Genomic DNA, 12009 nt, shown 5'->3' on the forward strand with positions numbered 1-12009 from the left:
GAACACAATTCGATGCTGCTGATGCAAATGACGGAACACCTGAAGGCACGCAGCATTCCGTGGAAATCCACCATTCTGACGTACAGTGCGCAACACAGCAACATTCTGGTCATCAGCAGGGATTAGCTACTATTCCCGTAAACAGACAATCAACGCCAATCGATCGCTTTCTGAGCGTATACTACCAAAACGTTAGGGGAATTCGTACTAAAACCAATACTCTTCGCCTTATGCTAAGCAGCTGTGACTACGATGTCATCGTCTTTACCGAAACATGGCTTCGGCAGGATATCGCCGATAGCGAAATCTCCTCTGAATATAATATCTTCAGATGCGATCGTAGCACGGCAACAAGCGAATTTTCGAGGGGTGGCGGTGTACTAATCGCTGTCAAGACTGCTATTCAATGTAGTGCACTTGAACTAAGTGACTGCGGTCAACTCGAACAGATGGTAGTTCGCATCAAGCTTGCCAATCGATCACTCATCATCGTCGCTATATACCTTCGACCAAACTCCATTCCAGCTAGTTACATCGCTCACACCAACGCCATCCAAACTCTTTGCGATATGATTTCAGACACCGACATCATACTAGCTCTAGGCGATTACAATCTTCCTACCCTTAAGTGGCAGTTTGACGAAGATATCAATGGCTATTTACCGACGAATGCTTCTAGCGAACAGGATGTTATTTTGACCGAATCTTTTTCCACTAGTGGCCTCATTCAGTTGAACTCTATAAGCAACTCTAATGGTAGAATCCTAGACTTGGCATACGCAAACACTCCTGACTACATCGAACTCATCGACCCACCTTTGCCCCTGATAAAAATGGACGATCATCACAAACCGTTCATTTTACGACTTGACACACGGTACACTTCACCATGTTTTGACAACGTCCCAGTGGATGCCACGGCTCTCGACTTCAAGCGATGTGATATTGATGTGCTTCGCTCTAAACAATCCTCAATCGGTTGGATCCATCAACTCAGCTGTTCTTCTGTGGACGAAACGGTGTCTGCTTTCTACAATATATTGCACGGCATATTCGATGAATGCGTGCCTCATCGTCGGCTTGCTCCAGCTATCGTCAATCGTAAACCTTGGTGGACAGCTGCGCTCCGTCATATGCGTAACAAGTTACGAAAAACTCGGAATCGATTCTTCGGCGATCGAACTGATGCAAATCGAATTGCACTTCATCAGCTGGAAACTGACTACAACGACTTGCTTTCATCGACCTATGCAGAATATGTAAACAACATCCAATCCAACTTGAAGCAGAATCCATCCTCGTTTTGGTCATTTGTCCGAGCACAGAAGTCATCTAAACGCACTCCATGCAACGTCGAATACAAGGGACAAACAGCAAGCTCAGCCAAAGAGGCGGCAAACCTATTTGCCAACTTTTTTCAAAGCGTGTTTCGAGATTCTTCTCCAGCAGCCAGATTCCACCATCTTCCATCATATGACGTCAACTTGCCGGATTTCCGGTTCTCCGCCGGGGAAGTCTTAGAACTGCTCCACTGTCTCGATGCATCCAAGGGACCAGGGGTAGACGGACTACCACCATCGTTTATCAAGAGTTGTGCACACGAGCTGATCACTCCAGTAGCGCTGATCTTCAATCGCTCTTTGACAGAGGGTACATTCCCGGCTATGTGGAAAACTGCAAGAATGATAGCAATCCACAAAGGAGGATCCATCAATCAAGTCGAGAACTACAGGGGCATTTCGATACTTTGCTGCCTTGGTAAAGTGTTCGAGATTGGTGTTCGTAGATATTTATACAATGCCGCAAAACCCTTCATCAGCGAATTCCAGCATGGCTTCGTCGAAAATCGGTCAACAACGACAAATTTGATGGAATATGTCAACACTCTGTTTCCTGCAGTGGAATCACGATGCCAAGTTGACTCTGTGTACGTGGACTTTTCTAAGGCCTTTGACCTGGTTCCGCATAACCTGCTTATTGAAAAACTGCGTCATTTGGGCTTTCCGAATTGGATCACTAACTGGCTTAATTCTTATCTCACAGACCGCAAAGCGTTTGTCCAAGTTAACCAGCAAGTTTCGAATCATTTCTCCATCCCTTCCGGAGTTCCACAAGGGAGTGTGCTTGGTCCTCTAATATTCGTCCTGTTTATCAACGATCTAGCAGACCGAGTGTCTTCAGGAAAATTATTCTTTGCCGATGATCTCAAAATGTTCCGGATTATCGCTTCCGCCTTAGACTGTACAGCCTTGCAAAATGATATCGATCAACTTCTGGACTGGTGCCAAGAAAATGGAATGTTCGTCAACATAAAAAAGTGCAAAGTTATCACTTTCACTCGATGTCATACTCCTATTTGTTTTTCCTACAAAATCGGTTCAGCCTCACTTGACCGGGTTGAGTCTATTCGTGACCTGGGAGTGATAATGGATAGCAGATTGAATTTCAACGAACATATCTCATTGGCGGTATCCAAAGCGTTTTCTGTACTTGGTTTCGTTCGCCGTCATTCAACGTTCATCACCGATAACTACGCTCTAAAAGCCCTGTACTGTTCTTTAGTTAGAAGTATACTGGAATATGCCGCCCCAGTGTGGGCCCCGCACCAAGTAACACAGATTTTGAAAATCGAGCGTGTGCAAAAATATTTCATTAGGTTTGCTCTTCGTCAACTCCCCTGGGAAAACTCTTCAGAACTGCCCCCATACAACTCGCGCTGCCTGTTAATCGACCTGGAGACGCTTTCCGCCAGGCGCACAAAGCTGCAACGCGTTTTCATATTTGATTTGCTCACAAATCGCATTGACTGTTCTGCTCTGCTTAATAGTCTCAATATAAATGTCCCTTCTCGCATCCTTCGAAGCCATAATGCATTGGTTCTCCCTGTTAGTAGGACGAATTACGGGTTCAATAATCCATTTTATGTTTGTGTTCGTGCTTTCAACACTATATTTCATCTGTTTGACTTTGATATAAGTAAAAATGTATTTGTTAGTAGGATTAAGAATATAGCGTAGAATAACGTACAGTCTGTACGGCTAAGGCCGAAGACGAAGAATAAATAAATAAATAAATAAATAAAACGGTACCTCCCTAACTCGATGGTCCCTTCAATATCGAGTAAGGGAGAGATGACCGTATTTGAAAATAAAAGTTTATAATAATTATTATAAAATTACAATAGATTTTATTGTAACAAAAACATGTACAAAATTACATTTTTTTCGAAAGGAAAAGTGAGTAGTTACATACCTTGACGGCTACAGCGTAGCGTCACGCCATTGCCGGGCGTATTGTAGAGTTCCGTCTTCGTTGGTCTTGGGTGATAGTTCTCCAGCTGGTTACGTAGTCCGTAAAAGGTCATGTTCGCAGCCGCAACACGTCTTTTCACATGTTCCAAGGTTAACACATTTTTCCACAACTTCAAACATATTTCCATCAAACACTATCTAAGCACCTACACCACAAAACCTACAGCCATGTACTTCGTTTTGATAGAATTAATGGTCAGGCCTGCCCTCGCTGTCTCTCTCTTATGAGGCACGAAGGCCTCCTCCACTGACCTGCGATCGATTCCAATAAGGTCGATATCGTCCGCAAAGCCAAAGAGCATGTGCGACCTTGTGATAATAGTGTTATTTCTCCGCACGCCAGATCTCCTAATAGCACCCTCGAGTGCAATGTTGAACAGTAAATTCGAAAGTGCGTCTCCCTGCTTCAACCCGTCTAACGTCACGAACGAGGTTGACACCTCGTCTGCGAACACTTGATTTCGAACCATCCAGCGTAGCACGTATCAGCCTAATTAGTTTCGCCGGCAAACCATGTTCAGAGATTGTCTGCCAAAGCTCATTTCTTTTCACTGAGTCGTAGGCCGCCTTTAAATCAATATACAGATGGTGAGTCTGCAAGTTATACTCCCGGAATTTGTCTAGGATCATTCGCAAGCTAAACATCTGGTCCGTTGTCGAACGGCCCTCACGAAAACCGGCTTGGTATTCGCCGACGAAGGACTCCTCGAGTGGTCTCAGTCTGTTAAACAGGATACGCGACAGAATTTTGTACGCCGAATTCAGCAAGGTAATCCATCTGTAATTAACACAATCCGGTATGTGCCCTTTCTTGTAGATTGGGCGTATGAGGCCATCCAACAAGCCGGTGGGCAATTCTTCGTCCTCCCATACCTTCAGAAGAACTCGACCACGATCTCGTCTTTCCCAGCAGCCTTACAGTTCTTCAGCTCGCTGATAGCCATGTTAACCTCTCCATGGTCTGTGGGTCCACAGCTTGATCGTCATCATCAATGTTCATCCTGTTCCTCGCTACATTTCCATTTTCACCGTTCAACAATTGCTGAAAGTGCTCCTTCCACCTGGCAGCCACCGCCGTTTTATCGGTCGGCATATTCCCTTCTCGATCATTGCACATGGCGGGCACTGGTACGGTATTGTGCCGCGCACCATTGACCGTTGCATAGAATCTCCGCATATCATTCAGGTTCATGCTTTCTTGAGCTTCAACTACCAAACTTTCTTCGTGCTGCCTTTTCTTTCTGCGGTGGATTCGCTTATCTTCGGCTCTCGCTGCCCTGTACCGCTCTCTGTTCTGTCGCGTACCGGCCACAAGCATACGGCTTCTGGCGACAGTACTGTAATTTTAAAACCAGTCGTGCTACTATGGTTTGCTTTCGGTATTCTGAGCAACACTGATAAAGACACTATTCTTCTAAATATAGATAGTAAAGATCATAATATAAAACAGCTTGTAAAGCGTTGAAATTTCTAGATGGTACTTTTTAGTCCAACAAAAATTTCTGATCAAGTTTGTTGAAAACCAGATCATTGCAAATTATAAAGGTTTTGAGATATTTCATCGTAAACTTCCTGCCTGATGTTGCTTCATTTTTAAGAGTGTAGAAAACATTCAATTGAAGCGTTGCACTATTTGATGGAGCGATTACATATATACGATGGGTGGTACTATCCCGAAGCCTCCTAAAACATACTAAACTATATTGTATTCACATGCAAACTAGCAAATCGTAGTAGCAAATTTGTTAACAAAACAGTGCTGCCTCGAATTGCGTTCAAGTTTCTGAACGACTTTGCCGAAGTCATGATTTTTCTAAGTGGTCGGGAACATGAGCTAGAGCTTGCTAGAATGTGACCAAATTCCATGCACTTTAGCGCCACGTAGCGGCAAAATTGCTAACCACACAGTGCTGCTTCAAATTGCTTTCAAGCTTGTGCACGAACTTTTCCGAACTTTTTAAGTGATCGGGATCATGAGCTAGAGCAGGCCTGCCCAACCTTTTTGTCCCTTTTTCGACATAAATGGATGGTGCGTTCGCAAGAATAGACCGATAGAAACAAATCTGATCTCAAATGAAAGTTTGGAAGTATATTTGTTTAATCCATACTGCAAATTTCAAATTTATATCACAGATAACCAGACGTCACACTCTCATCATTGTCCATCGACCACCTTTTCAACGTTCGATTCAAAAATATGGTAGGTGACCAATCCGCCACCCGCAGCGCTCGCATCGTTTTTGTTCGCGTTTAACTTATTTTAGAATTGGGCGTACATGCCCTCGTGACTATGATTTTGATCAAGATTTGTTCTAAGTGTTACGTCTTTTTGTCTGTGTTTATATCATACTCTTTGCTATCGATGCGATTAAGTCCAAAATATGATCAAGCCCGCGGGCCGGATTGATTTTGGCCTTTGCTTACATCGCTAGCGAAGAGTTTGATGTAAATTTGAAATTTTCAGCATGCATTAGATAGATATACTACCAAGCTTTCATTTGAGATCAATTTTGTTCTTATAGGTCTATTCTTGCGAACGCACCATCCATTTATCCAGGATCATGAGCTAGAGTCTACTGGAATATAATCAAATTACATGCACACTAGCGCCACGTAGCGGATAACCAAACAGTGCGCATTCGAAATTTCACATAATGAACGCCATAATGCTTCTGAACAACTTTGCCGAAGACCGCAACTTTGTAGGAAGTAAATATTCCGAGATACCGTCGATGGGGGTGACAATGGGTCAGGGGGTGAGATTGGGTCAAAACGGAAAAATATGATTTATGAAATATTTCAGCTAATAACGCTGATATTACTAAAATTATTATTTCATATATTAGGGAACATACTATTACACGTAATTCGTCACAATATACATTCTTGGAAATTGTAGTTTTTGTTTACTATATCCATCAACTTGTATTTTAAAACTAGATAAAATTTACAACATTAAATTTCTTCTGTGCAAAGTATCACGCATGTATTTTAACCTCTATCGTTATATTAGTAGAAGGTTGAAAGTCTTTTCATTACACTTCACACGTATTTTCCGGAATCTATTTGATTTTTCAACAAAAATTTCTTTTTTTTTCGGTACGGTGTCTAAAACATAAAAAATGGGGGTGAGATTGGGTCAAGCAAGAATGATAGTAAATGAAATTGCAAGTCCACTTTTTTGACATTTTACGGTGCCGTGTGTTTTCTTTTTTCATTAATATGTGTTTTATAAATACAGCATCTCTGAAACATCAAACAAGTCTACTTGAGTATTCCGTGTATTGAATAACCATGCAACAACGCATTATGACAACTTCTCAATCCAGCAACTGTGTTTCGTGCGCAGCAACATCGTAAAATTTTATCAAATGATTTTTTTCTTAAATTTAATTATTTATCAGTGTTTTTATATTATAGAAACATCTCACGGAAGTACAAATGAGTTGGATCGCTGAAATGCCGAGATTATGACGTCAACATCTGCCTAAAATGTATTGACCGTGGAATGTCGCACCGAAATTTATCTATTTGCGAAGGTTTAAAATAATAATTGTTTCAGTACACCTTTGGGGAAACTGAATAGGCTTTATGGCAATGGGGATGAGACTTTGAAGACAATTTGAGGGAAGAAACAAGAAAATGTTAAAAAAGACACCGACACGTTAATGCTCCCAGTGGACGATTTGCCCTTTGAAGGAAGCACCGCACTAGACAACGGACTAGCATGCAACGCCCAGTGGCACAATCGAAATACATTTCTAACGAAAAGTTTTCCAGACTGAAGCGGGAATCGAACCCACACCCCTTGACTCGATGCGGCTAAATGCTTGGTAACACTAACCGCACGGCCACGAAGCCCACAAAATGTTAACTTGACGATTAGATGGGTTTACACATTTTTTTCATAAATCTTCAATGTTTTGGTATAATCGTTCTTTTAAGTGGGTTTATCATACTTGTGAAACATCTTAGATATCTTTTCGTCTTGTTTGCATCGTATTTCATCAATATTTTTCAACTATGAATGGTTTTGCAATCACATTGTAAAAAACAACTTATTTCAATTACAGTGACCCAATGTCACCCCCTTATGGGGTGAGATTGGGTAATTTTTCATTCACTTGTGGTGCCGCTGTGAAGAACAGTTGTTCGTGTACCATCAAAGTACATACACACCAAATTAAAAGTTTATTGGAGTTAAATTGCGATCGTACATATCCCTTTTTGACCCATTCTCAACCCCAACGACGGTACGGCATCATAAATATTATTGTTTTTAGGTGATGCTAAACTTTTCGGGGTGCTGCAATATTCAACCAAAGAGATTCTCCACAGACAACAGACGTCGCACTCTCATCACAGACAAACAGACGTAACACTTAGAACAAATCGCAATCGAATTCATAGTCGAGAGAACATGTACGCCCAATGATAAAATCGATGGGCCAACAGATGGCGGTAGTGTGTAAACGTCAAACGCGAACAAAAACGATGCGACCGCTGCAGGTGGTGGATTGACCACCTACAATATATTTGAACCGATCGTTAAAAAGATGGATGTGACGCCTGTTTGTCTGTACTCTCATCATTGTTCATCGACCACCTTCTTAACGGCCGATTTAAATATATCGTAGTTGGCCAATCCACCACCATCAGTTTTGTTCGCGTTTGACGATTTGTTCTAAGTGTTACGTCAGTTAGTCTGTGGATTATCTGTAATTCAAATAGGATGTTGCAATACTAGGTGATGCGATCCATACAATTGTTTGAAACACGTTCACAGACAAACTGATGTAACGCCTGGAATAATCATCAATTTAAAGCATAGTCTCACTAACATCTGAGAGAGAGGAGACAGCTCACTGACAACTGGCTTGTTTTCTTGGTTTCTTTGATATCTTCTTCTCAAGTTTGGGTTGTGCACAATGGTTCGTAGAGCACAAACAGTGTCAAAACCATTTTCACATCCCATTTGTTATCGAAAAGATCATAAAATTTAAAAAAATCAAAAGCAATTTGAGTCCAACCGACAATATTTAAATATTCAACAATTTTGCTCTCAATTTTGTGCTCTCGACAGGAAAACAACACAAATTTTCAATCACATCCAGTTTAAGTTTGGCCAAATTTTGACGTGTTTTCTCGCTCTTCCCTTCAAATGTGCGGTTTTCCAGTGACAGTACACTGAGGCAAAAATACTTAGGTTTTCCATAAATCAAGACTTATGAACCAGCCAAATTATGGTTTCATTGCACGCTTAAACATTTCGAAAATGAGATCATAAGTTTCATAAGTGAGAGCCTTGAATTATTTAACACCAATTACTTGAAATAAATATCATAGCAATCACTAGAAGAATTACTCCGCTTTCGATGTTGGCTACAAGTTAATCGAAAACAGATCACATGTTATCAACACATGTCAATTCTTGTGCACGCCTGAAATAAAAGGCGAACAACATTATCGATTGATAAAACGATTTGAGTAAATACCATTGCGTTTATTACCGACTTTCATTGATTGACTTATGAAATTCATTACTGAAATTCTTCACCAAAATCATAAGTAAAACTTACAAATTTCAACAATAATCGTTGTGGCGCCAAATCATAATTATTCCTTAAGAAATTATTAAGTTTTTTTGCCTCAGTGTAGATGACAGGTTCCCTTGACTTTTGGGAGCTCGCAATCTAAGCCAGCTGTCTCCTCTCTCTCAGACTAACATTAACGCCCAATGCTAAAAGTACTGTTTTTGGCGAACCGGTAACTAGATGGAATATTTGTTTTTGTTTCGCTTATGATTTTTATAATGAAAACTATCCGTGAGAAGTTTCAATATTCACATAAGGTACAAAAACACTGAATGTTGTACACAAACATTTTGTCTTTGACAATCGTCAAGTTTTGCCTAATGTTTTCTTCCATTTTCAAACATTTAAAGGTAAACAAAGATAGATTATTAATTCTTCATTTCAGGGATGTACCTTCACACCGTAGTAAAAAAATGAAAAGATTAAGAAAAATCAGTTTCTTCCAGTTATTCAGTCAAATTTATTTTCAAATGACAAGCCCTCTCTGGCATCTCTTTCCTGAGCATCGGTTCTGGAGGAAACTGCCTCTGCCTACTTACCGCTGTGCAGCCTAGGCACTCTTGCACCCTTTTAGTTACATCGCGATCCATGCATGGCCACGAAACTCTCTCCCTAAGGTTCCGTCTCATCGCCACGATTCCCGGATGGCCTCGATGTGCTATGTCCAAGGCCCTTGATCGTAGTTTTTTTGGAAGAACAATTCTGTCGTTGCGTACTACAACTCCATCAATAACACCCAATTCGCTCGCGAAAGCTTGGTATCGGAAGAGTTTTTCAGGCCAATTGTTGTTTTCGAGGGCGGCAATTACTGTCGAAAGTATCTCGTCACTTGTCGTTTCGGTTCTGTGAGTTGGAATTGATTTACTTTCACTAGCTGGTTCTATTCTTTGTATTATAGCACGACAACATATTGAGCCGTGGAAGCTAAGTAGCATTTTTCGATCTGCCAAAATAAAATCATTAATAAACTCATGTTTACCGCCTTAAACAGCCTAAAATAATTTTTGTCAAATTATCTATAATATAAAATCATACGAATTTCATTCTGATACAATCCATTTTGGTATACCGTAAGGGGTAACTTTGATAATGCGGGTAACTTTGATAGAGCGAGACCCACAAGATAGGGTAACCAATATATTTTGGACCTCTATATATTTTGGACCCCCTGGGCCATTTTCCTGCAAATTTTCCAGTTTGAATCAGAAGACCACCTCAATTCGCATGCCATTTGGAAAGATAGGACTATTCCGCACTTGCATCAACCGTTTGTACATAGAAAAAGTGTTTATTTTATCTAAAATCAATTTAATTTAATCGGTTCATTAATGCAACCGTTACAACACGTTACACACAGAAATTGAAGCCGTCAGAAATTTTTCAAATGTAAACAAAAACTTTTTTCACATTTCTGAACTAAAAGCGTACGATTTCTTCGGTTTTCCACTGTCAATCGATTGATTAGACTATGGGCAAGCATATTATACAAACAGTGTTGTGGACTTTGTCGCCAAACGATAAAAAAATGCCGGGGGTCCAAAATATATACTTTGAGGGTCCAAAATGTATTGATGTGTCCAAAATAATGGAAAACAGTGCTTCACAATTCAATTATTTTCGACGTTTTTTGGATCCTGCATGACCGTATGGGCATTTTTATCTCGTAGAGGCAGTTTTTCTCTACATTTTGGCATATGCTTTGACTTGATTATGTTGTGTAATTAATTAATTGGGTCAAAAAACTAAAATTACTTCCTTAGGGGGTCCAAAATACGACCGTTACCCTACTAAACGGCCCAGATAGCCGTAGCGGTAAACGCGCAGCTATTCAGCAAGACCAAGCTGAGGGTCGTGGGTTCGAATCCCACCGGTCGAGGATCTTTTCGGGTTGGAAATTTTCTCGACTTCCCAGGGCATAGAGTATCTTCGTACCTGCCACACGATATACACATGCAAAAATGGTCATTGGCATAGTAAACTCTCAGTTAATAACTGTGAAAGTGCTCATAAGATCACTAAGCTGAGAAGCAGGCTCTGTCCCAGTAGGGACGTAATGCCAGAAAGAAGAAGAAGAAGAAGACCCTTATAAACGAAATAAAGCTTCTGTTGATCAGCTAAGCGAAACGACTGCAAAAGTAAAGATTATTAGTATGATACTTTACGTCAAAGCTATTTTCGTTGGAATCTAGTTCATTTGAGAAGTTATAGGGTAGGTGTACCAGTTATGGCCATAGTGGTTCCCTATTTCGCCATACGTGGTATCTTGAATTCCTGCACATTTTGAAAAATCTTTTGTATTTTAGCAGTAAAATAAAGGATAAATCTTGATGTTTAAACATTCAAAAAGATTAAAAATTTAAAAGTTATCCAAATTTTGCATATGGCCAAATACGGAACCACTATGGCCATAACTGGTACACTTTCCCTATGTAAATATTAAAAAATCATATGATTTTAGCATTTTTCAGAAGCTTACAAACAATCTGTTTTACGATCACTATTTGATGAAGCCATAATGAGTTCGTCACTTATCCTTGACAGCCTAGTTGTAGTAGAACATGAATTCGGTCTCAAATCTCTTAGCGAATACCATTTTTACAAACTGGGCCCATTTTTGTAATTGAAGTCAGAAAATTCCATATAGCGTTAAACGCCTAGAGGTATGCAACGCCCTATAAATGTTCCGTAATTCAATCAATTTTGTTCGACTATCAAAGTTACCCAAAAACAGAAAACCAACTTTCGATCATATGAAAAATTATACATCCATTCAGAATAAATTCAGTTTTACAAATTTTTGCCCCCTTGAGCTTGAAAATCGCCCCCAGGGATATTTATTCGCCCACTTTGGGAATCACTGCTTTAAAACATTCGGTAAATACTCCGCCCAGCAATCAATCAGCTGTTACAGAAATTGTCGAAAACTTTTCCAAATTGATGTAAGTAATTTTCATATGGGCTTTAGAGAACTAATTGAAAAAAAAAACAACATCTTTCTTCTAAAAATGTTCAATTTTTGTTGTTAATCAGTACGATACCGGAAATCTTCAACAACCATGAAATATGTGATATAATCGACTACTGCTAATCACAAAACACGGATC

This window comes from Aedes aegypti, chromosome 3, assembly GCF_002204515.2.
Source record: "Aedes aegypti strain LVP_AGWG chromosome 3, AaegL5.0 Primary Assembly, whole genome shotgun sequence".
Classification (NCBI taxonomy): domain Eukaryota; kingdom Metazoa; phylum Arthropoda; class Insecta; order Diptera; family Culicidae; genus Aedes; species Aedes aegypti.